This window comes from Eumetopias jubatus, unplaced genomic scaffold (genome assembly GCF_037043125.1).
Source record: "Eumetopias jubatus isolate StellerSeaLion01/CBP00866 unplaced genomic scaffold, mEumJub1_p1.0 scaffold_10, whole genome shotgun sequence".
Classification (NCBI taxonomy): Eukaryota; Metazoa; Chordata; class Mammalia; order Carnivora; family Otariidae; genus Eumetopias; species Eumetopias jubatus.
Genome location: NW_028274816.1, coordinates 115,184,865 through 115,208,095, shown reverse-complemented (window position 1 = coordinate 115,208,095; position 23,231 = coordinate 115,184,865). Strand labels below are relative to the sequence as shown.

The 23,231-nt window shown below is 43.2% G+C and overlaps 1 protein-coding gene and 2 non-coding genes across 3 annotated transcripts in view; all 3 read left to right on the top strand.

Moving 5' to 3' along the window:
• Positions 1-23,231, top strand: part of TEX14 (testis expressed 14, intercellular bridge forming factor) — an 86,063-nt gene that overhangs the window by 339 nt on the left and 62,493 nt on the right. The gene's annotated exons all lie outside the window — the stretch shown is intronic.
• Positions 4,354-4,566, top strand: LOC114214031 (small nucleolar RNA U3). Its single transcript, XR_003610306.1, has one exon. It is a non-coding gene; the product is annotated as a small nucleolar RNA U3 (small nucleolar RNA).
• LOC114214032 (small nucleolar RNA U3) lies at positions 10,666-10,882 on the top strand. Its single transcript, XR_003610307.1, has one exon. It is a non-coding gene; the product is annotated as a small nucleolar RNA U3 (small nucleolar RNA).

Genomic DNA, 23,231 nt, shown 5'->3' with positions numbered 1-23,231 from the left:
ACCGTAAGGTTTTCCAACTGTTAGACTCCTAAGATTTCTCTTCAGGCCTCAGCCACCACCTTTAATTCTGCCTGATTCCCTTTTCTCCTTTAATCTACACCATCTACGGAGTCTTCCAAAGCCTGTGGTGGAGTGAAGAGACCAGCTTTCACAGCTCTCCCCTTCTTTGCTCCTCCCAGGACTTGGTGCTTTTGTTTCCAGTTGTTTTTGTTTGTTTGTTTGTTTGTTTGCTGGATGTTAGAGGCAGCTCAGCCTACAAGGCAGATGGAAATAGCAAATGTAGCTCAAGCAGTCTTCAAAAGAACAAACACTAAACCATACGTGGACAAGACTTCTGCTGGTATTTGGCCCTTGATCTACAGATCCAGACCTGCCTTTTTTTTTTTTTTTTTTTTAGAGTAACCAGAAGTCCTGCTGAATTCCCCTTCTCCCTTCTTAGTATAAAGAGAGGTTTATGAAGCTTCTCTCAGCTGTTTGTGAAACAGTCAGGGTGACCTAATTTCTCTGCAGTGTTTCTCCATTTACTTCAGCAGCATTCCTGAGGACTTCCAGAAAGGTAACTCCAATTTTTGCAGGATCCAACTATCCCACAAAATAATTCACTCAGAAAATTCTCAAATGTTTCCATGTACCACCCCTAGAGTCTCTAGATAACGTAGCTGATAGTGAGTTCAATAACTTGTTTGAAAGGTCCTACTGGTTTTTTCCCCCTCAAAATTTTGCATTTTATTCCATAACACATTCATGTGTGTGTTAACATGAAAATGGATGTTCAGCATAGGTATGCTGTGACTTCTGTGTCTTCTATCCACACTCTCCAGTATGAAAAGCAGAGTATTAGAACATTTATTATATCTTAGACATCTGAACATTCTGCATCTTCAAATTTTTACCATTAGCAGGGGATGGGGTTGACAGGTGTAACTGGATATGAAGCAGGATTTCATCTGTGTCTGGGAATTTCATCTAAAGCCACAGAGTGGAGAACAAGGGGTGACAAGGTGAGAAGTCCCCCAACAGTCTAAAGCAGGGCTTCTTAGGAGATGGCCAAAATGGTCCTTGGACCTTTAATTCCATCATCCACATTCAGCCTATCTAGGAGAAGGCAATGGGGTACTGGTGGGGGTGTCAGTGGAAAAGATTCTCTAAAAGGCATTCTAGGAATAGAAAGCTGTGGAGTGTCTGGGTGGCTCAGTCGGTTAGATGCCTGACTTTGGCTCAGGTCATGATCCCGGAGTCCCGGAATCAAGCCCCGCGTCGGGCTCAGTGGGGAGTCTGCTTCTCCCTCTCCCACTCCCCCTACTTGTGCTCTCTCTCTGTCAAATAAATAAATAAATAAATAAATAAATAAATCTTTAAAAAGGGGGGGGGGAGAAAAAGCTGTGGCTTTTCCCCTCCTTCCCAGCTTCAAGCCAAATAAGAGGTCCTTCAGGTGAACCTCATGGAAAGAATTGCAGCACTTGCAAGCAGGATAGTTGGGACCCTGCGTCTCAGCCTGCTGAACAGTAGAAATGTCAGCGCATGCCAGCTGCCACCAAGGCGGTGTGAAGAGAACCTGGCATGTTACCTGGAATTTAGGGGTCAGGAAGACTGCCATCTGCCTCCTTCCTAAAGCAGCCCTTGATGACTTAACAAACACAAGAGACCAGCAGTTGGATTAGCTACACACTTCTACCACTTAGTGGGATAAATAGACTCTATAGAGGGTAGCTGAGCCATCTAAAGGACCTCATCAATCGAGGCAGGAAGAATCCCAGCAGAGGCTGGAGCAACAGCAAGAAGTCAGCAGGAGAGGGCACTGGCCCGCATTAGGGTGCTGTGAAGTGGAGTGGAGTTACCCGAAGAGCCACTAACCCCTCCCACAGAAGAGCAGGCATTAAGAAGAGGCCAAAAGCTACAAAGAGGATCAGCTACATTTGAAGGCCTTGCCACTTGTCATCTCGTTGGTCCTCCCCCTCCAGCTCTGCAGTTGCCAGAAACAGCCTTGAAATCAGGAGTGGAAGAGCAAGGAAGAGGTTTTGATTTTAACAGGACTGGACAATTTATTACCTGAAATGAGACTGCACTTGAAGGCCTCAAAATGACTTAAAGACTATGGAATCTGCCTGAGATGCCTCTCTGGAGAGGGAAAGGGAGATCCAACCAAAAGAGTGTACTTGAGGGCACTAAAAGGGGAAAAAATGTTTCCCGATTGTATCCTACTTATTTTAGTTATATAGATTATATGAGTTCTAAAACCCAAAAGATGAGTGCCTGAGTTCCAGAACCTCAACCCAGACTTTATTCATTTTTTTATCACATGTATATTAATTGAGCCTCGGGGTTAGAACACCAAGGACAGGGGCGCCTCGGTGGCTCAGTTGCTAAGTGTCTGCCTTCAGCTCAGGTCATGATCTCAGGGTCCTGGGATTGAGCCCTGCGTCAGGCTCCCTGCCTGGCGGGAGGGCTGCTTCTCCCTCTCCCTCTGCCTGCTCCTCCCCCTGCTTGTGCTCTCTCTCTGTCAAATAAATAAATAAAATCTAAAAAAAAAAAATACCAAAGACAGATGTGTGGCCTTGCATTCCAGGAGTATAATCCAGCAGAAGAAGCAGACATAAATAATTAAAGTACTGAGAAGGGCAGGAGGCAAAGAAGTACCTATTTCTCAGCCTCCTTGTCTGGGTAGTAATCAAGGGAAACCTTTTAGAGGAAGCTATATTTAGGCCAGGAAGTTAACAAAGAAAAAGAGTCGAGTTGGGGGTGCCTGGCAGGCTGTTAGTGGAGCACGTGACTCTTGATTTCAGGATTTTGAGTTCAAGCCCCACACTGGGTGTAGAGATTACTTAAAAAAATAAAATCTTTAGGGGCACCTGGGTAGCTTAGTTGTTAAGCGTCTGCCTTTGGCTCGGGTCGGGCCTGGGATCGAGCCCCACATCGGGCTCCCTGCTCATCAGGAAGGCTGCTTCTCCCTCTCCCACTCCCCCTGCTTGTGTTCCCTCTCTCGCTGTGTCTCTCTCTGTCAAATACATAAATAAAATCTTTAAAAAAATAAAATAAATAAAATCTTTAAAAAAATAGAATGTGCTGGAGTGATAGACTCACATGCAGTTGGAGAGTCTGCTTTTAAGAGGCCAATGGATGGCATGGATGTTGAGGGGTTCCTAGAAACGTTGGAACTTTATAACTTCAGTATATAAGAAACTGGGGATATGCCTCAGACCTGGGCAGATTGCCCAAACACTCTCCCTTTCTGAAGGAATTTAAGTACAGAGCATTTGACTGACTGTCTCTGAGAAGAGTCTATTAGAAGTGGTTAGATGAGACGAACCTGATGTTTTTTAGTCATGTTTCTAGGAAGCACTGAAAAATGTGGTTGATTCAGAAAACCATGTGCATGTCCACGTGGCACTGTGCTTCCTGGCATCCTGGAAGATGTGGGGCAGAAATATTTTTATAAGAGTTAAGTGATGAAAACAGTTACACACTTCATAAGGTGTGTTCTTTGAGGAGAAACTGGGATTAACTTTTGCCGCAGGAAAAGGGGTAGGCTGCTTCTGAGATTTACAAGCCAGGAAGGTGAAACATTAAGGACTGACCTTTAAGTGATGATGTATTGAGTGCTTTATTAAAGAAATTAATTTGATTGGAGACTAGACCTCCTGAGGACGACCACTTTGGCTTAACAGAAAGAATCCGGACTTGATTTAGTACCAGACATACCTAGGTTTCCCCAGCTGGGTGAAGAGGTGCATCTGTAAGAATGAGGAAGTAATGACACCCTTCTTCAGTTGTTTAGAGGATGAAATGAAACAACGGATTAAAATGCCTGTCATCAAATAGGTATTCAATAAATCATCATGGTTATGATTATTATTATGTGGTATAAGAAGTGTATACCAGTTCTTTCCTGTCTCTTTGCCTCTTCCTTCCGCCTCTCTTTCAAGGTAAAGGAAACCTAGTCTCTTCAAGTCAGTGGAGTTTTGTAGCAAGCGAGAGGCAGTCCAACGCTGACCAGTGGCGTCAACAGCGTTTTCTTAGCCTATAGTGGGGCGGCGCGACCCGACCAGGATCGAGGCCGTGCAGGGTGCAGTGGGCGGGGCAATACAGGTCCCTCTGGGGTGGAGTCAGAGGTATACAGTGTGTGATTGGCTGCTAGGAAGCCGCATGCTAATGAGGCTTGTTACTGATTTAAGTGTTGCTGGAAGATTAACAGGCAAAAAAATAGTGTTTTGAAGTTTGCCATTTGACCGAATTGTTATGAAACATAAAACAAAATGTAATGTATGTGATTAGGCAGATGAGGTTACAAAAATGTCGCCATGACTAAAAGTGTGCGGCTGCTATAGACCTAGCCTAGGTGACGACTACAAACTTAAGACTATACTTTCAGGGATCATTTCTATAGTTCGTCACTAGAGAAGTTTCTCTGAACGTGTAGAGTACCAGAAACCACGAGGAGGAGGTGTAGTATCCCTTTCTGAGCGTGAAGTTGGCTTTGGGTGTTGGTTTTACAACTGCCCTTTGTCTTTGATGATCGTTCTTCTTTCTCTCGGAGAAGTAAGAGGGAAGGGATACTGTCTGAGTGGTTTATGTATATGGTTTATCTACACATTATTTTCTTGTTTAAAGTTAGTGTTACAGTTGTTGGTTTTAGTTGTTTGTGTATTAGGTTGATGTTCTCTGTTTTTTTAGTGTCTTGCGGGTTTTTCCAATTTTTGTTTTTGGTTGGCTGGCGGCAGGTAAAAAACCTGTGAATGTTTGCCTTCAGAGATTAGTTGTCAATTAGTTTCATTTTAAGAACGCATGTGGGAGTCAGTGCAAGGGCTGGGTGAAGGGGTAGAGCTAGAGAATCTTACTTAAGTAGCTTCCGGCTACAGACTGACGGAGCCCTGCCAACCGCAAATAAGAACCCCACGCTTAACCTGCTTTAGGTGCTTCTTGATTGTATTTTATATATAAACTGTTTCCACGTTTGCTGCACTCCACCTTTTATACTAGAACTTTTTTTAGTCAGATATGGGACCTCCTAAATTAATCCTTGGAGTTCTCTTAAAGATTTTATGTATTTTTGACAGAGCACAAGCAGGGGGAGTGGCAGGCAGAGAGAGAAGCAACCTCCCCGCAGAGAGGGGGAACCCGATGTGGAACTCCGTCCCAGGACCCCCGGGATCATGACCTAAGTAAGCCTAAGGCAGTCGCTTAATCAACTGAGCCACCCAGGCGCCCTCTATTTTCTTTTAAGCTCTCTTCAGTTTGTATTATTCTCTGGACTATGGACCTTTACTGCCAAGTTTTATATTAAATTTTAACTTTTGGTTGTATTTTAGTTTAAGAGTTTTTTTAAAAGATTTGTTGCAATTGACATAAACATTATATTAGTTTCTGTACATGATTCCATGTTTGTATGATTGCAAAATAACCACAATGTCTAGTTTACATGTCACCATACAGTTATAGAATTTTTTTCTTGTGATGAGCCCAGACCACATTTAAGATACACTGTTAGCAACTTTCAAATATTCAGTGCAGTATTATTACGGAGACGCCTGGGTTGGCCCAGTTGGTTAAGCATCTGCCATTCGCTCCCATCCTGTCTGGGATCAAGCCCTACATAGGCTCCCTGCTCTGTGGGGAGTCTGCTTGAAAGTAGACTCAGCGCGCCCCCTGGCGGGGGGCAGGCGGACATCTTTTTATAGCCCCCTGGGGCTTCTCTTTTGTTTTTTTTTTCCAGGGAAAACTCTAATGCTCTGCCTGGGGGAATACATGCTTAGTCATTTAAGGCCTGTTATCAGTATTTTCCAGTACTGTGATTCATAAATCATTCACTGACACACTAGGCATTCCACCCTTTAGTTCTGAGTCTGCTTGTAGTGGGTAATCTACCCACTATTTACTTCATCTGTATTTGAACAAGATATCCCTGAAACCACAGATTTAATGTATAGTTTTAATGCATGGTTTGTTTGTTTTTAGTGAATATTGAGTTCATAGTTTACACATAGTTTATATAGTTTACACTAGTTCATAGTTTTTTTCATTACTAACTGAAGTTCATAGTTTACACTAGGATTCATTCTTTGTGCTATATATTTCTATGGATTTGGACAGATGTATGTTATTTCCACCATTAAGTATCATACACAATAATTTCACTGCCCTAAAAATCCTTTATGCTCCTCCTGTTTATCTCTCTACGTGAACCCTGGCAGCCACTGATTTTTTTTACTGTCTCCATATTTTGTCTTTTCTAGAATATCATATAGTTGAAGCCAAATGATGTAGCCTTTCCAGAGTGGCTTCTCTTAGCAATATGCATTTAAAGTTCCTTTGTATCATTTGTTGGCTTCGTATCTCATTCATTTTTATTGCTGAATAATATTTATTGTCTGGATGTACCACAGTTTGTTTATCCACTCATCTTTGAAGGACATCTTGATTGTTTCCAAGTTTTGGCAATTATGAATAAAGCTGCTGTAAATATCATGGGCAGGTTTTTGTTTTTTTTAAAGATGTTATTTGTCAGAGAGAGAGCACAAGCAGGGGGAGAAGCAGGCTGCCCACTGAGCAAGGAGCCTGATGCGGAACGCTGGGATCGTGACCTTAGCCAAAGGCAGATGCTTAACCGCCTGAGTCACGCAGGCATCCCTCATATGCAGGTTTTTGTGTGACATAAGTTTTCAACTCATTTTGAGTAAATACCAAGGAGTGCAATTGCTGGATTTTATGATAAGAATATTTTTAGTTTTGTAAGAAACTGCCAAACTGTATTCCAAAATGGCTGTCCTATTTTGCATTCCCACCAGCAGTGAATGAGACTTCCTGTTGATCCACATCTTTACCAGACTCAATGTTTTGGGTTTTTGTTAGTGGGGCATACACACACAATACACCTAAGAAGCAAACAATGTGGCTACATCTGTAGTTATTTGGAACAGCAAGTTTTCATTCCCCAACAGTAGTTTCCCCATAACATGGAAGTACGAACCTGTTAAACAGTGGTGAAGCAAGGCCCCAAGGAAAGGTTCTGATCTTAAATCACTTAAAATCACTGCTCTCGACAGTGATTTTCTCAAGCTACAAGCAAAGGCACAGAATACAGTTTGCCCAGTGCTTGGTTTGGTGAGAGAACCCATTTTTCTTTGACAGGGTTAAGGAATTTGCCCAAGATGCCACAACCGGTAACTGAGGACTGAACTGGTTCCAAAGAACACAAACCTGACACTAACTTCCCTATTTCTCTGGGATCCAGAGCTCTTTTTTTTTTTTTTTTTTTTAAGATTTTATTTATTTATTTATTTGACAGAGAGAGACACAGCGAGAGCAGGAACACAAGCAGGGGGAGTGGGAGAGGGAGAAGCAGGCTTCCCACGGAGCAGAGAGCCCAATGCGGGGCTGGATCCCAGGACCCTGGGATCATGACCTGAGCTGAAGGCAGATGCTTAACTACTGAGCCACCCAGGCACCCCTATTCCTCTGTTCTTTAAGAGTTTTTTTTTTTTTTTTACTAGGCTCCTTGCCCAGTGTGGAGCCTAACACAGGGCTTGATCTCACGACTGTGAGATCAAGACCTGAGCCGAGATCAAGAGTCAGACACTTAACCAACTGAGCAACCCAGGTGCCCCTCTTTAAAAGTATTCTAAGCTAAAGTTTCTTTAATGTATTTAAAAGTGATCCACTTCTCTTCTTCTTCTGAAACACAAGTCTTTATTATTTTTCTACTTTTAGTAGTTATTTACTTCCTTATGACCTCATATAGGTTTGTGTTTATTTACTGAGCACATTCCTAGCCATGCACCATGCTAAAGGCTGGAGACTCAATGGTAATTGAGTAAGAGTCCCTCTTTCCACTGTCTAGAGGAACATAGGATAGCATAATCACCCAAAGAAAAATAAAATCATAACTGCTGCAAGGGTACCAGCTGTGTGGGAATCAGAAAGGAAGACTCCCCGAGATCTAAAGATTTAGAAATAGTGATGAAAGGGAAAACTCTTATTTTTTCTCTCACAATACTTCTGACATCAAATGTGTGGGGTTTTTTCCCCACACTGAACAATTCTCCAACACCAGGTGAGTGTTCTACAATTTGATTAAATTCTGACTTTGTCTACCAGGAGATAGCATCAGATCCCACAACTTAAGCACTCAAGTCTCACGAGATTGCCCCCACCCAATACCTGGGACACCAGACCTAAGTAGTGGGTCTTCAGGTTACACAAAACTTTGTCCGACTTGACTACAAATCAGAGGTTTCCACAACTCACTCCTTGGGTTTAAGAATTTGCTAGAACAGTTCACAGAACTCAGGAAAACAGTTTACTTATTAGATCACCAGTTTATTGTAAAAGGATTCAACTCAGGAGCAGCCAGAGGAAGAGATGCATAGAGGTGTTAAGGATATGAAGAAGGCAATTTGAGAATATCAGAGCTAGAAGGGACTTTCAAAGCTGGTTATTTAGTCCAGTTCCTTATTTCAACATTTTATATAGTTAAGGATCATGCCCCCTGCCTTTTACCCCACTCTCTTTTTGGTGCTCAGAAGTAGGGTGTTTCTGTATGTGTGTGTATATCACATGGGTGTGAGATACACAGGGTGAGGTCTCAGGTTCCTTTAGGGAGGCCTGGCTTGTCACTGAGTATCAGTTGATGACTCGCTTTGTTAGTAATCTTGAGGACGGGAGTTTTGGGTCTCATTTTCGTTTTGATCTATCACAGGATTTCTGAGTGCTATTCACTGGGCAAACACATGGCTGTTGTCTGTCAGGAAATGGCCAGAGGGCCTTCCAGTCAGGACACAGGCTGTATTCTTAGCCTTTTCCTCTTCATAGCACCTCTAATTGCTAAGTTGACTCCCATCAGTAAGTAGTTCATCCCCAGTCACCCTTTCTTAGGAATGGTGGCCCTATGATTTGCTTCCTTAGCATTTGTAAGAAATGCCTAAATGATGTCTCACTGCTCCTCAGACAGTGCATCCCAGATTCCCCCTTTTCTCCCTTTGCAAACTTCTGTACCCCCCTCTCCCCCCTAGTACTTCTACTGCCTACTTCTTTCCTTATGGGTTTACTTTAGTCAGGTCAGTTTATTAAGTTTTACCTGGTTCTAGTCTTAGGCAAAATACAAAGAGCCTCTTCTTTGGGTTACATGGAAGGAGATAAGGACTTACAAGATACAGAAAGGTGGAATGTCAGTGCTCAAGGAAACAGGAGACAGACAGCCTTGTGGCCTGGGTGAGCCACTTAATATTCTAAGTTTCGATTTCCTCAAACTCTTAGGGTTAGTTCCAAGATTAAATGGGATGATATATGTAAAGGGTTTAGTAGAAGGCCTGGAACATATTTTGTGTCTTTCCCCAATGTCAGCTTTATTCAATCATAAAGCAAAAGTTAAATCACAATTACAAAGCAGGTTCAGGATTCCAAACTCAATGACAATTCACCATGGGATTGAGCTTGGCTTCTTACACAGCACACAGAGCAGGACAGAATTCAAGTCACACAACACACAAGATAACAAGGGAGCAGGAAGTTAACGAACCAAACGCAAAGTCAGTCCCTGGCTGAACAGTTGAGATAAGGCTTGAGATATGTCTGGTCCGGGTCAGCTCTTGACACTTACTGCTTCCGAAGTTCAAGCAGTGAAGGATCTCCATTCTGTTCAGGGATCAATCTGTCAGAGCCTTCAGGGGCAGTTCCCTTTTTCAAATGGTCAGACATAGAGGGATCAGGTCTGAAGAGTCTGACAGTTTCCTGCCAAAATCCTTCCCTTTTTAAAGGGATTTAATCAGTTTTGGGCCTCTGCAGACCTCCTCTGGTTCTACTTGTTATCAGTTCTGGGGTGTCAGCTGAGGTTGGTCTGGGTGATATCTTCTAGCTGCAGTACCTTAACTGCTTGCGGTCATTGCTTGACACAGGCTCCTGCTTGACAAGAGAGACTCCATTTTGCTCTCTACACCTGGATACATTGTTTTGAAAAGCAACCTAAAATCTTAAAAAAGAAATAAACAAGGAGTGCCTGGGTGGCTCAGTTGGTTAAGTGCTTTCCGCTTGGGTGGTGGTCCTGGGGTCCTGGGATAGAGTCCGGCATCGGGCTCCTTGCTCTGCGGGAAGCCTCCTTCTCCCTCTCCCACTCCTCCTGCTTGTGTTCCCTCTCTCACTGTCCCTCTCTCTGTCAAATAAATAAAATCTTGGGGGGAAAAAAAAAGAAAACCTACCCAGAGTTGAGTCCCAATATGTGCCCCTCAAGTCCACACAGAAGTGAGTAACTAGCAGCCGGTCTGAAAGTCAAAATGTCAAATTAATTTACCTATTAACTTTTCAAATTCAGGGTCTTAGAGGTTCCAAAAAAAAATTCCCACCCGAAGATGGGGCGTGTAATACCGTGTAATGCCGGTACTGATTGTCGCCCCCCCAGCGCACCCTTATCTTAAACTAGTCCGGAAGTTTTTGTGTCAGAAAAACAAGAGCTTCTGATTGGCTGTCGGTCCGTGATAGGCTAATTAAGAACCAGAAGACTTAGTTTTCTTAAAGGAAAGACTCTTAAGAGTATGCATAGTGTTTTAAAAGATGGTGTATAAAACAATACTTTGTTTATGTGATAGTTCTGAAAATGGGAGAAGTGCGAAAAATGTCGTCATCAGCGCAAAGTGTGCGACTGCCATAGACCTAGCCGAGGGGGCGAAAACAAGCTTTAAGACTATACTTTCAGGGATCATTTCTATAGTTTATTACTAGAGAAGTTTCTCTGAACGTGTACAGTACCCGAAATCACGAGGAAGAGGTGTAATATCCCTTTCTGAGCGTGAAGTTGGCTCTAGGTGTTGCTTTTTTTACGGACGCCTTTTGTCTTTGATGATCGTTCTTCTTCTCTTTAAGAGAAGTTAGAGGAAAGGGATGTCATCTGAGTGGTTTTGGTAGGGTTTTTTTTGTTACTAAAAGTAGAATTGTTATGAGGATATTGTGTTCTGTAGCTTGGTTTACAAGTCTGTAGTTTGTTTTGGGAGAAAAGTTAGCGAAAACACTAAATGTAAATGCAACTGATAATGTAGACTCAGATTAGGAACTGTTTAAAGGCTGAGTCGTGTGAGCACAATTTCTTATGGATATCAAGTTCTTTTTCCAGATATATTATTGTGCTTTAGTGTTAGCTTTCAAAAAAAAAAAGTGAGAGAATGGTTTAGTAATAACTCTTTGATGGAGAACGGGAGATAGTTTACTATTTTTAAGGGTGGTGGGTTGCTGTTGAAAGGAGAATGGTTTGGATGTGCTTTGTGGTTATTAACTGCTCTGGGGCAGTTAGGTTGCAGCAGGGATTGAGTCAAGTGGGAAGTGTGAACGCTGGAGAGCACATGGTGCATTCATCTAGATAGTAGGGAAGGTGGTGGTGTGGTGGTGCTGGAGAAAGAGAAGCTGACTAGATTTGAAAGATATTTAATATTGCTGGGACTTGGGGGACTAATTCAGCATAGGTATGAGTGAGGGATAGTTGTCAGGTTTTATGGCTTGAGCAAATGGTTTCCTATGATAAGGTGGGGAGAATGGAGGAGTAACTGAATTCTGTAGGACAATGGGGTGGGAAGTGATAGTAGAGTTCAGTTTAGGACACATTTAGGAGAAATTTCTGATCTTTAACAGACCGAACTCCCAAAGCTGACCGAGAAGGGGTGGCCAAACAGGTAGGATGAAAACCAGATGAATGTGCTCGATCAAAGCCAAGGAAGGAAAGTAGAACAGAGAAATGTGTAGAAAGCATATGAGATCAAGATACAGATAGAAAGCCATGGCATTCAGTGGTGACTTTATTGGTCTTGCGGCAGAGATAGAAGCTCGTTTGGGATGGGCTGATCAATGAAGGGATGTGAGGGCTTGCCACTGGGTGGAAAGAGCTCCCAGAAGATCAAGCTGTGATGGAGAGTATAGAGGTAGATATGCACTGGGGGTGGGGGGGAGGGGGGATATAGACAGAGAGATGGGAGAATTTTTTTTTTTAAGATTTTATTTATTTATTTGACAGAGACACAGCGAGAGAGGGAACACAAGCACGGGAAGTGGGAGAGGGAGAAACAGGCTTCCTGCAGAGCAGGGATCATGACCTTGGCTGAAGGCAGACCTTAATGACTGAGCCACCTGGGTGCCCAGGAAGATGGGAGAATTAAAGATGGGAGAACAAGTCTGAGTGCAGATGGAAGGACCGGGTGCAGCAGGAGAAACAGATTTAGGAGAGAGCAGCTCCTAGGGGCAGGCCTTTGAGTTGGTCAGCGTTGATGAGGAGTGCAGATTTAGGCAGTTCGTCCATGTAATGAGACCATAGTGAGGGTTTTTCAAATGATAGCTTCTAGTTCTGTGCCAAGTGTGAGGCAAAAACATTGCTGAGGGAGGCTGGTGAGGAAGGGTAGGAGAGATGAGAATAAAGAAGGAATGAGGGGTACTGGGCTAGCTGAGTCAGTAGAGCATGCAACCCTCGATCTCAGGGCTGTGAGTTCAAGCCCACTTTGGGTGTAGAGATTACTTAAGAGTAAAATCTAAAAGGGGCGCCTGGGTGGCTCAGTTGTTTAAGCATCTGCCTTCGGCTCAGGTCCTGGGATCAAGCCCCGCATCGGGCTCCCTGCTCCACGGGAAGCCTGCTTCTCCCTCTCCCACTCCCCCTGCTTGTGTTCCCTCTCTCGCTGTCTCTCTCTGTCAAATAAATAAATAAAATCTCAAAAAAAAAAAAAAAAGAGGGAATGAAATAATCATCCCAGGGTGCAGGTGTGGAAAAGGTATCTCCTGAGGGGCGCATGGCTGGCTCAGTTGGTGTAGCATGTGACTCTTGATCTCCAGCGGGGGGGGGGGGGGGGGACGACGGGGGGGCGGGTGTTGTGAGTTAGAGCCCTACGTTGGGTATAGAGATTACTTAAAAATAGAATTTAAAAGGGGCACCTGCCTGGCTCAGTAGGAAAAGCATGCAACTCTTGATTTTGGGGTTGTGAGTTTGAGCCCCACATTGGATGTAGAGATTACTTAAACCTAAAAGAAATTGAGAAAGAGAGAGAGAGAGAAAGACAAAGAGAGGGACGGAGGAAGGAAGGGAGGGAGGGAGGGAGGGAGAAAGAAAGAAAAAGTCTTATCTCCTGAGAGTGTGCCTCCTTTCCTTCCCTGCTATTGAAGCCTTGAGATTGCTTCCTGGTCTTGGAAGTACCTCCCCAGATCACAGTTAATTTCTCTTTCTTCCACTCTAGCTATGTACCATATTATTTCCTCCTTGATTTTCTCCTTTTGGATCTACAGTGGCCAAGCTTTCACTTTGAGCCCTAAATTAGTTCTTGGTCATCTTTAAAGGCTGGGAGCTGTGAGGGAAGTGTATGCTCTGGAATTGACACCTTGGTCTGCTATTTACTAGCTGTGGGTTTTGGGGAAACTTTTTAACTTCAGTCTGTCCCTCTAACGAAGGTAGATATATTAGTAATAGCATCAACACATGGGATTGTTGTAAGGGTTAAATTAGGTAAAGCAAGTGTAGTGGTTTGAATGCTCCTTTCCCCCATTCTGAAAAAGGCCTTCCCTTATATGAGAAATCCCTGTCTCTTCCACAGTCTTCCCTATTAGCATCACCATCCAGAAGGTGGTTCTAGGCACAAACCAGCTTGTCACCTTTGAAACCTATTTCCCTCACCCTCCCTCACCAAGTCCATCAGTGTATCCTATTGACTCGACTTCCAGAACAGCCCAAGTTTCTCCTTCCTTGCTACATACACCCAAATGTAAGCCACCATGATCTCTCCCACAGACACCTGAAGCAGTGGCCTCAACACTGGTCTTCACAGCTTTAAACCTCTCAGTGGCTTCCCTTCACACTTAAAACCAGACTCCCCTGGCCTCAACCTTGCCTAGAAAACCCTCAGATATCTGGCCCCTGCCTGCACCTCACCTCTCCCTCATACCCTGAGGATGTCTAGCTGTCTTCAAGTTGCTGGAACTTACCACTTTGTTTCCTTCTTTGAATCTTTGCATTAGCTGTTCTCTCTGTGTAAATGTAACCTCCAAAGAGAGGCCTTCTTTGACCACCCAAATCTAAAGTAGCTACCAATCTCTCTCAGTTTCAACACTTAAAATCCTTGGCATGCCTCATTATCTAATATTGTCTTGGGTATTTGTTGCTATCATCTTTCTCCCTCACTAGAATGTAAACTCAGAGAGTAGGGGCCTTTACTCAGCTCCATACCTCTGATGCTCAGGACCTAGAATAGTATTTTAGCACATAGCCAAGTGGGATAATGGTTAAGGTGACCTACCAGCTCTGTTAACTAACAGCTGTGTGACCTTTGGCAAGTTACCTAATCTTTCTGTGTTTTAGTTTCTCCATCCATAAAACTAGGATGACTAATAATTGCATTTATCTAATATGTCAAATACTTAGAATGATGCCTGGTACCTAGTAAGCCCTCAATAAATAGTAGCTAATAGTGTTAAGAATTGACGCTCAAATTGTAGCCGGTGCACAGAGCTATAAGGGGTGCAGGAATACCTGGCTCCGGGCGGGGGGGGGGTCCCAAACAGACCAGGTTCAGCCACTTGTCGCTGACAAAACCCAAAGACAGAGAAACAAGTGGTGGTAGAACTAGAAAGGAATTTATTTCAGTGAGGTCACCACTGGGAAGACAGCAAACTAGTGTCTAAGACCAGTGAATGCCCAAAATACTTCTGGGTTTATATAAAGAAAATGGAAGGCAAAGGTGGGTGGGTACATGCAGATAGGCAGTGAAGGTTAAAGGGATCATTGTCGTGGAGTCAATCCTGGGTGGACTCTTGCTGGCTCAGGGCAATCATTTTTGCTTGAGGGAGTGGTTTTGATTCCCAACAGGTTATGTTTTTTCTGCAGGGTCTTTTGCCTGAGTTAAGAGAGAAACTCGAACAAAAACCTTAATTATAAAGTTTGAGGTCATGGGTGCCTGGGCTGGCTCAGTCAGTAGAGCCTGAGACTCTTGATCTCTGGTTTGTAAGTTTGAGCCCCACATTGGGTGGAGAGATTACTTAAAAGTAAAATTTTTTTTTTTAAGATTTTTATTTATTTGTTTGACAGAGAGAGACACAGCGAGAGAGGAAACACAAGCAGGGGGAGTGGGAGAGGGAGAAGCAGGCTTCCTGCGGAGCAGGGAGCCTGATGCGGGGCTCGATCCCAGGACCCTGGGATCATGACCTGAGCCGAAGGCAGACGCTTAACGACAGAGCCACCCAGGCGCCTCAAAAGTAAAATCTTAAAAAAAAAAAAAAAAAGTTTGAGGTCAAATGGAGGCAGGCAAAGTCCTCTTTCAGAGTAATGATGTCAACTCCACCAAACAACTAGTTTTATTTTAGAAACTTGAATGGTGAGGTAACTGGCTGTCTCAGTCGATAGAGCATGCAACTCTTAATCTCAGTTGGGCATTGAATTTACTTAAAAAATACATACATACATACTCAAAAAGTGTGAACAGGTAGTGCAAACTATGGTACAAAACCCCAAAGGCTTTGTTTTTCCACGTTGGTTCTCAGCCACCCATTTCCACTCCCTGCCACAGTCACGGTGCCCTGTCTCTAATTTACTAGCATTTGAAAGTCAAACTTTTTTTTTTTTTAGAAGCAGGCTCCCCACCGAGCAGGGAGCCCAATGCAGGGCTCGATCCCAGGACCCTGGGATCATGACCTGAAGCGAATGCAGATGCTTAAAGACTGAGCGACCCTGGTGCCCCTGAAAGTCAAACTCTTAGGACAGTGACTTCATGCAAAAGCTATTGTTTACTGATCTCTTGAATCAGCTTGCTTCTGACTAACAAAGGCCTATCATTTCCTTTAGCTTTCTAGGGGTGAGGCTCCTTTACTAGAACTGTAGAGGGAATGCCTCCTAGGCTTTAAAGATGCAGAGTGTGATTGGCTGTCATTCGGTATTATGTTAATTGAGCATGGCCATTAATTTTTTTTTAAAAGATTCTATTTATTTATTTATTTATTTATTTATTTATTTGAGAGCGCATGCATGCGCGAGTGCACAAGTAGGGGAGAGGGGCAGAGGGAGAAGCAGACTCCCTGCTGAGTAGGGAGCCGGATGCTGGACTTGATCCTGGGACTATAGGATCCCCCTGTTGTACTCTCTCTGTCAAATAAATAAAGTCTTAAAAAAAAAAAGTGTTGTTTGCTTAATCGACTGAGACCCAGGCACCCCAGAGTTGTTTTTTATTGTTGAATGAATGAAAGAAGAAAGGGAGGGATGAGAATTAAAGATGTATTCCTACTTACAGTATTTCCATTCCTTTTCCATCTTTAGTTTTATACTCTCCACCAGATGCCCAGATGAATCTCAGGATAATCACATACCCATTTAAGTAATTTGGTCATTTCCAGGTAAAACCATTCACATCCAGACTAAGCGCCATAGTACTGGACTTTGTCCACAGCTCCAGGGTGCTCATGCTGACGGAGCCTGTGGGGGAGCTGGAGGCTTTGGCGCAGCACCTCCATTGTTAACAGCTGTGAAAGAAGACCCAGCAGTTCCTGCTGCCTGGAGGGATGGAAAAGACAGCCACAACCCTGGGAGCTCAAAGCCTCTGGCGGGTTCAAAGTCTGAAAACTCTCTCCTTCCAAGAAGCAGACATCTGGAGCACCAGGGTAGCTCAGTCAGTTAGGCATCTGCCTTCGGCTCAGGTCATGATCCCAGGGTCCTGGGATGGAGTCCCGCATCAGGCTCCCTGCTCAGCGGGAAGCCTGCTTCTCCCTCTGCCTCTCCCCCTAGCTCATGCTCTGTCTCGCTTACTCTCTCTCAAATAAATAAATCCTTTTAAAAAAATAAAAAGCATACATCTGACAGGAGCTGCAAAGTTGGCAAATCTAATTTCAGACTACCTGGAGTTAAAATGGACTCCTTTTTATTGCTCAGGTTTTTTTTTTTTTTTTAAGATTTTATTTATTTATTCATGAGAGACAGAGAGAGAGAGGCAGAGGGAGAAGCAGGCTCCCAAGGAGCAGGGAGCCTGATGCGGGACTCGATTCCAGGACCCTGGGATCATGACCTGAGCCGAAGGCAGACGCTCAACCATCTGAGCCACTCAGGTGCCCTATTGCTCAGTTTTATGTAAATCAGTGAACTCTTACCACACATTTTAATAACTCTTCAGAACACTTTCAGTACATTTTTTTCCAATGTCAAATTTATAATCTCTTGGTTTCGATATTTTCTTGAAGACATTTCTCTACTCTTCTGGTCCAAGCTGGACCACCATCTCTCTAGAACAACTTGAACCCATGGTTTTCTCTCAGCTACATTTTGGGAATTCCCTTAGCCTGGGTTACAGCTCATCTTTTCTGGATTCCATTCCTCTTAGTCCATTCTTACATTTTACTGAAACAAAGAAAAAGGGTGCATTGGAGGTAATTACTTTGAAATATGAAAAAAAATGAAAATCTGAAAAGTTTTCCCCCTATCTTCATACCTGATTGATAGTTTGGAAGACACAAAATTCTAGGTTGAAATAAATTTCCCCCAGGATTTGAAGCTATTCTTTTGTCTCTTAGCTTTCAGTCTTATTATCGAGAACCCTAATGCCATTCAGATTCCTGATTTTATTATGTGAAATGGTCCTTTACTCACTCTGGAAAATTTAATGTTCTTCTCTTTATCTCTGGTCTTCTTAAACATCATGATAATGCTTCAGCATAGACCTGTGTACCTCCATTGGGATGTGTGCTTAGTGGGGTCTTTGAACCTGGATATTCATGTTTTTAAGTCCTTAAAATTTCATAAAATTCTTTTTTTTATTGCCAAAACTTTAGGCAGTAGATTCTACACTTTAATCATTTTATTGCTTATTGCTTTGTGCCACTCTGTTTCATGTGAAAAAAAAATTGTTTCTTGTGTTGTAAGCTTCCTCACTCTAAGCACTGTATTAGAATCTTTTTTTTAAGTTACTATAATTCCAGTATAGTTAACATACAGTGTTATATTAGCTTCAGGTGTACAATATAGTGATTCAACAACTCCGTACATCTCCCTGTGCTCATCACAACAGGTGCACTCCTTAATCCCCATCACCTGTCTCACCCATCCCCCCCCTTTTTTTTAAATTTATTTGACAGAGAGAGACACAGCAAGAGAGGGAACACAAGCAGGGGGAGAGGGAGAGGGAGAAGCAGGCCTCTGGCTGAGCAGGGAGCCCGATGTGGGGCTTGATCCCAGGACCCAGGGATCATGACCTGAGCCGAAGGCAGACGTTTAACGACTGAGCCACCCAGGTGCCCCTCCACCTCCCCTCTGTTAACCACCAGTGTGTTCTCTATAGTTAAGAGTATGTTTTTTGGGGGCACCTGGGTGGCTCAGTCGTTAAGTGTCTGCCTTTCACTCAGGTCATGGTCCCAGGGTCCTGGGATCGAGCCGCACATCGGGCTCCCTGCTTCGCGGGAGGACAGCTTCTCCCTCTTCCACTCCCCCTGCTTGTGTTCCCTTTCTCACTGTGTCTCTCTCTGTCAAATAAATAAATAAAATATTTTTTTTAAAAAGAGTCTTTTTGTCTCTCTCTTTTTTCCCTTTGCTTGTTTTGTTTCTTAAATTGTACATGTGAGTGAAATCATATGGTATTTGTCTTTTTCTGACTTATGTAGCTTAACATTATACTTCCTAGCACCATCTATGTTGTTGCAAATGGCAAAATTTTCATTCCTTTTTTTTTTAAGATTTTATTTATTTATTTATTCATGAAAGAGGGAGAGGCAGAGGGAGAAGCAGGCTTCCCGCTGAGCAGGGAGCCCGATGCGGGACTCGATCCCAGGACCCTGGGATCATGACCTGAGCCGAAGGCAGACACTTAACCATCTGAGCCACCCAGGCGCCCAAGATTTCATTCTTTTTTATAGGTGAATAATATTCCTTTGTATATGTATACTACATATTCTTTATCCATTCATCAGTCAGTGGGTACTTGGACTGCTTCCATGTCTTGGCTAATGTAGATAATGCTGCTAAAAACATCAGGGTGCATGTATCCCTTTGAATCAGTATTTTTGTATTCTTTGGGTAGATAACCAGTAGTGTGATAGCTGGATCACAAGGGCAGTTCCATTTTTAACTTTTTGAAGAACCTCCATATTGTTTTCCAGAGTGACTGTACCAGTTTGCATTAACACCAACAGTGCAGGGGGGTTCCTTTTTCTTCACATCCTCCCGAACACCTGTTGTTTCTTTTGTTGTTGATTTTAGCATTCTGACAGGTATGAGGTGATATCTCATTGTAGTTTTGATTTGCATTTCCGTGATGGTAAGTGATGATGATGAACATTTTTTTCATGTGTCTTTTGGCCATCTGGATGTCTTCTTTGGAGAAATGTGTATTCATGTCTGCGCATTTTTCATTGGATTATTTGTTGTTTGGGTGTTGGGTTGTATACGTTCTTGATATATTTTGGATACTAACCCTTTATCAGATATGTCATTTGCAAATATCTTCTCCCATTCTGTAGGTTGCCTTTTGGTTTTGTTGGTTGAATCCTTTGATATGCAGAAGTTTTATTATTTGAACGAAATCCCAATAGTTTATTTTTGCTTTTGTTTCCCTTGCCTCAGGAGACATATCTAGAAAAAAGCTGCTACAGCTGATGTCAAAGAGCTGCCTGTGCTCTCTTCTAGGATTTTTATAGTTTCAGGTCTCACATTTACATCTGTAATCCATTTGAATTTATTTTTGTTATGGTTTAAGAAAGTAATCCATGGATGCCTGGGTGGCTCATTCAGTTAAGCGTCTGACTCTTGATTTTGGCTCAGGTCATGATCTCAGGGTCATGAGATCGAGCCCTGTGTTGGGCTCTGTGCTGGGTATGGAGCCTACTTAAGATTCTCTCTCTCTCTTCCTCTGTCCCCCACCCCCTCACTGCCCTAGCTTCTGTACTCTCTCTCTTAAAAAAAAAAAAAAAGTGGTCCAGTCTTTTTCTTTTGCATGTTGCTATCCAGTTCCTAATACCATTTGTTGAAGAGATTGTCCTTTTCCCATTGGATATCCTTTCCTGCTTTGTTGAGATTAATGTACTATATAGTTGTGGGTTTACTTCTGGGTTTTCAATTCTGTTCTATTGATCTATGTGACTATTTTTGTGCCAGTACCATACTGTTTTGATTAGCTAGTAAAAATGAATGGGTCAACCAGGAAATAAAAGAAGAAATAAAAAAGTACATGGAAACAAATGAAAATGAAACCACAGAAGTCCAGAACCTTTGGGATGCAGCAAAAGTGGTTGTAAGAGTGAAGCTGATAGCAATACAGGCCTATCTCAAGAAGCAAGAAAAATCTCAAATAAACAACCTAACCTGACACCTAAAGGAGCTAGAAAAAGAAGAAACAAAATCTAAAACCAGCAGATGGGAGGAAATAATAAAGATTAGAGTAGAGATAAATGATATAGAAATCAAAAAAACAATAGATCAATGAAACCAGGAGCTGGGTTTTTTTGTTGTTTTTTTTAAATGATTTTATTTGTCAGAGCGAGAGAGCACAAGCAGGCAGAGGAAGAAGCAGGCTCCCAGCTGAGCAGAGAGCCTGATGCGGGGCTCGATCCCAGGACCCTGGGATCATGACCTGAACCGAAGGCAGATGCCCAACCGACTGAGCCACCCAGGCATCCCCAGAAGCTGGGTTTTTTTTGTTTGTTTGTTTTGTTTTTTAAAGATTTTATTTATTTATTTGAGAGAGACACAGCAAGAGAGGGAACACAAGCAGGGGGAGTGGGAGAGGGAGAAGCAGGCCTCCTGTGGAGCAGGGAGCCCGATGCGGGGCTCGATCCCAGGACCCTGGGACCATGACCCAAGCAGAAGGCAAATGCTTAACAACTGAGCCACCCAGGTGCCCCAGGAGCTGATTTTTTGAGAAAAAAAGAAAAAAATCAATAAAATGGTTACACCTTTTGCCAGACTTTACAAGAAAAAAGAGAAGGGACTCAAACAAATAACATCATAAATGAGAGGGAAGAAATAACACCACCACGGAAATACAAACAATTGGGCGCCTGGGTGTCTCAGATGGTTAAGCATCTGCCTTTGGCTCAGGTCGTGATCCCGGGGTCCTGGAATCGAGTCCCGCATCGGGCTCCCTGCTGGGCGGGAAGCCTGCTTCTCCCTCTGCCTCTGCCTCTCTCTCTCTCTCTCTCTCTCTGACTCTCATGAATAAATTTAAAAAAAAATTGCTAGAAAAAATACAAACAATTATAAGAGAACATTATGAAAAACTATATGCCGATAAATTGGACAACGTCGAAGAAAGGATAAACTCCTAGAAACATATAAACTACCAAACTGAAACAGGAAGAAATAGAAAATTTGAACAGACTATAACCAGCAAAGAGATTGAATCACTAATCCAAAAAACTCCCAACAGGGGTGGGTGGCGGGCTGGCTTAGTCAGTAAAGCATGAGACTCTTAATCTTGGGGTTGTGAGTTTAAGCCCCATGTTGGATGCAGAGATTACTTAAAAATAAAATCTTTATTTTTTTTAAGTTTTTATTTATTTGTGAGAGGAGAGCGAGAGAGAGCACACATGCATAAACAGGGGTAGAGGCAGGCAGAGGGAGAAGCAGGCTCCCCACTGAGCAAGGAGCCTGATGTGGGACTCGATCCCAGGACCCTGGGATCATGACCTGAGCCGAAGGCAGACGCTTAACTGACTGAGCCATCCAGGCGCCCCTACATAATGGATTTTTAATACTCAAAGTGGGATTTCTGGGTCCAGCTTTTCATAGATATTGCCACATTGCTTTCCAAAAGCATTGTAACACTTCACATTCCTAACTGCACTTAGGAAAGTATTTGTTTTCCCACCTTTTCTCCAGTTCTGAATGTTTTCTCATTTTTTATTTTTTTTCAAGCTTCAAGTTTATCCTTTTTCCCCCATTATTTCAACTCAGGCACCATTTTATGTTGGTTTATTGAATATTGCAGAGTAGGGTGAAATACCCATCCTTCCAATACACATGTTATTTACCCTCTCATTCCCTTTACACCCCATCATCCCACTTTCTCCCAAAGCTATCTAGGTTTCCTGCTCTCAGAAATTAATACTTTAGGATGTGAGGGCGATCTGGCTGCGACATCTGTCACCCCACTGATGGCCAGCGTTGATTCCCCTGACCTGGCTGGCTAGGGGTGTTCCCTTCCTCCCTCACTGCTCCATTTGCATCCCTCCCGAAGCTGCACGCTTGGTCGAAGAGGACGACCTTCCCGGATAGAGGAGGACCGTTCTTCGGTCAAGGGTATACGAGTAGCTGTGCTCCCTGCTAGAACCTCCAAACAAGCTCTCAAGGTCCATTTGTAGGAGAACGTAGGGTAGTCAAGCTTCCAAGACTCCAGACACATCCAAATGAGGCCCTGCACATGGCAGTCTGCCTTTCTTTAGGAAAAAAAATTTAAATAAATAAAATAAAAAGAAATTAATACTTTATCTTCGCTTTGTGTTTAATGCTGTGGACAGCATTGTTTAGTGACTAAAGCCTTCGGCAACTCTGAGCAGCAAGCCTGAGAAATTAGGTTGAGAGGATGACAATATGTTGTAGTGCAGGGACTTTGGAGCCAGATTGTTGTGTGATCTCTGGAAAATTACCCACCCCCTCTAAACCTCGGTTTTTCCATCCACAAAACAGTGATATTAGTACCTTCCTCCTGTTGTACAGTACTGTTCTGAGGATTGCGTTAGAATGGTCCCTGGTACACGTCGTTATTAGTATCAGGTCTTGCTTCCTAGGAGGCCCAGAGATTAGGTGACTGACCCATCTGGAGGCTCCAGGCTAAAAAGGGTTGTCATTAGGACTTCAACACTTGAACCCGGGTCTTTTGACCTTTTTAGTCAGTTTTTGTACCATGTCAAAGCTGCCTTTGGTCACTTCTCGGGGGACTTATTTTGGTCACCTTTTTATCAGTCACAACATGGCTACAGTGGGCTGGCCTGAAATAAATATTTGTTGAATGAGTGAATTAATGAATAAATGTTTTCTACTAGGAAATCACCAAAAGGCTGTTATGTAAATTGTGGGGACAGTGGCTTTCAGCCTATTTTTCTGTGTAGCCATCTGTATCTTCTCAAGAATTGTTGGTCATTGCCTCCCTAAGTGCTTCCCTAAGCCTTTGGAGGCCCTGGCTGAGTTAATTTTTTAGTTCATGAGGGCGCCTGGGTGGCTCAGATGGTTAAGCGTCTGCCTTCAGCTCAGGTCATGATCCCAGAGTCCTGGGATCGGGTCCCGCATCGGGCTCCCTGCTCCTTGGGAGCCTGCTTCTCTC